The sequence below is a fragment of the Chiloscyllium plagiosum genome, chromosome 48, assembly GCF_004010195.1.
Source record: "Chiloscyllium plagiosum isolate BGI_BamShark_2017 chromosome 48, ASM401019v2, whole genome shotgun sequence".
Lineage (NCBI taxonomy): Eukaryota > Metazoa > Chordata > Chondrichthyes > Orectolobiformes > Hemiscylliidae > Chiloscyllium > Chiloscyllium plagiosum.
In genome coordinates this window covers 5,900,693-5,903,477 of record NC_057757.1, presented here as the reverse complement: position 1 = coordinate 5,903,477, position 2,785 = coordinate 5,900,693, and positions in this window count along the sequence as shown.

Sequence of the window (2,785 nt, the reverse complement as noted above, 5' to 3'; positions counted from 1 at the left end):
ATTGGAGCTGCCACCTTTTGGGGAGACATTTCACCAAGGGTCTTGTTTGGCATCTTGTGTGAATTTTTTTTTTCTTTATTCACTCGTGGGATGTGGGCATTGCTGGCTGGCCAGCACTTATTGCCATTCCCTGGTTGACTTTGGAAAGGCGGTGGTGGACAGTTCACGTACTGTAGATTGTCTCACAATGCCCTTTGAGAGGGAATTCCAGTGTTTTGACGCAGAGGCGGTGAAGCAACTGCAGTATATTTTAAAGTCGCAATTGTGAGTGGCTTGGAGGGGAACTTGCAGGTTGTGGTGTTCCCCACGTAACTGCTGTCCTTGGTCTTCGAGACGGAAGTGATTGTGGGTTTGAGAGGTGCTGTCTAAGAAGCTTTGGCAAATTCCTGCAGTACATCTTGTAAATTGTACACACTGCTGCTTTGAGCAGTGGAGGGATGAATGTTTGTGGATGTGGTGGCAGTCATTGGGTTGCTTTGTCCTGAGTTGTACCAAACTTCTTGAGTGTTGCTGGAGCTGCCTCTAACCAGGCAAATGGGAAGTATTCCATCATGCTCCTGAATTGTGCTTTGTTGATGATGGACAGGCTTAGGGAGTGAGGAGATGAGTATTCCTACCTGTGACCTGCTCTTGTAGCCATTGTTTTTGTGGTGAGTCCAGTTGTGTGTCCGGTCAATCGTAACCCCAATTATATCAAAATCTGAAAGATAATACACTGGAATTTAATATCTCCCAACAGAAGCTGAAAAAGCCCACCTTGAATGTAGGGGGAAAGTTGGCACCAAGTTATTATCGTGTTGAGTTGCCATAAAAGCTCCTAAGTGGGGGGGGGCAGCACTCCCTCGCCTGAGGGAGAAGTTTGACAGTTTGGGTCCCATACCTGAGACTTGAACTTACGCTCCATGCTGACCCTTGCAGCAACACTGATGAGGGAGCATTGCACTTTCGGAGGTGCTGTCTTTCTGATGAGATGTTAAACTGGGACACTGCCCTCTCGAATGGACCTAAACAATTTTGTGTGCACATTTTGTTAACAAGAGAGATTCTCTTCTCTCCCACCCCCTCACCCCCCCCAACAACCCCACAATGTCTTGCGCCAATATATATACTTCAACCAACATCAGCTTGACTGGGTATTGTTATTTACTGGGGCTTACTTTGCGCAAATTGGCTGCTGCATTTCCTACATTGCAACTGATTGGAGTTTACAAAAGGATGTCACTGGCTCTGAAGTGCTTTGGGACATCGGGCTGTCTTTTACATTTTTTTAAAAAATGTGTTATCTTCTTTGGTTAAACCCTGGTTGGCAGGAAGTACATTATTCTCACCCCTTCCAGTCAGCTGTTGTCATGCCGACTGCTTTGTGAGAAGTTGTGAACAATTTTCAATTTAAATGCACTGTTTGCCTTGCAGTGGAATGCGGTGCCTGAGGGACTCCTAAAGAAGGCAAGGCAGCTGAGGGTTAAAGGACATGGCATGCTAGGTCAAAAGCTCAAAGGTCACCTGGGTTAGATCTATGCTTGCTGGATGTGTGATGGAACGACTGTGAAAGTAGGCCATTCGGCCCAACAGGTCCACACCGACCCTCCAAAGACATCCCACCCAGACCCGTCCCACCTAACCTATCCCTGTATTTCCCATGACTAATCCACCTAGCCTGCACATTCCCGGACACTATGGGCAATTTAGCACGGCTGATCCGCCTAGCCTGCGCATCTTTGGATTATGGGAGGAAACCGGAGCACCCAGAGGACACCCATGGAGACACCAGGAGAATGTGTAAACTCCACACAGACTGAGGGTGGAATTGAACCTGTGTCCCTAGCGCTGTGAGGCAGCGGTGCTAGCCACGAGTCAGGAGAAGGGGGGGGCAGGGACAGCAGATACTTCAGAATGCTCCGCCTTCCATACCACAATATATCACTGTTTCTTCAGTATCAATGAGTCAAAGTCCTCAATCTCCCTCCCCCAAGACTACTACGTCCCAAGGACTAGAGCAGTTTAAGAAGAGGGCTGCTTCAAGTCAGTTTGGAAGATAAATGCTGGCCCAACCAGTGACATCCACATCCCATGACTGGATATTATAAAAACCTGTCCAACCCAGAGGGAAATTCAATAGAAACGTAGAATATAACAGCATGAATAGATCATTTTGACCTTTCATGACTGCTCTGGCATTCAGTACGATTATCAGGAGGCTGGAAGAGCACAGCAAGCCGGACAGCAGAGAAGGTGGAGAAGTCAATGTTTTGGGTGTAACCCTTCTCCAGGACTGAGGGTGTGTGTAATGGAGCAGCAGATAAAGGGGTGGGAAGGAGGGTTTTGGGTGGGGAGAGGGGCTGAATGATGAGATAGGGATAGGTGAACACAGGTACGACCTGGTTGGTCGATGGGAGAAATGAATCTGATTAGTAGCTGAAGGACGGGTCGGTCAGAGAATCGGAAGGGAGGGGGAGGGGAAGGGAGGTTTTATGAAATTGGGGAACTCAATGTTGAGTCCTCCGGGCTGTAGGCTGCCCAGGCAGAAGATGAGGGATTGTTCCTCCGACTTTTCGGTCTGGTTCGCTGTGGCGATGGAGGAGGCCGAGTGTGGTCATGTCGGAGAGGGAGCTGGTGAGAGAATTAAAATGGTTGGTGACTGGGAGGTCAGGCTGGCCCCTGCGGACCTGGCTGAGATGCTTGGCGAAACGTGCCCTGAGTTTACGTTTGGTCTCACCGATGTAGAGAAGACCACATGAGGAGCACTGGATACAAAGTAAACTAGGTTGTAGGAGAGGCAGGTGAA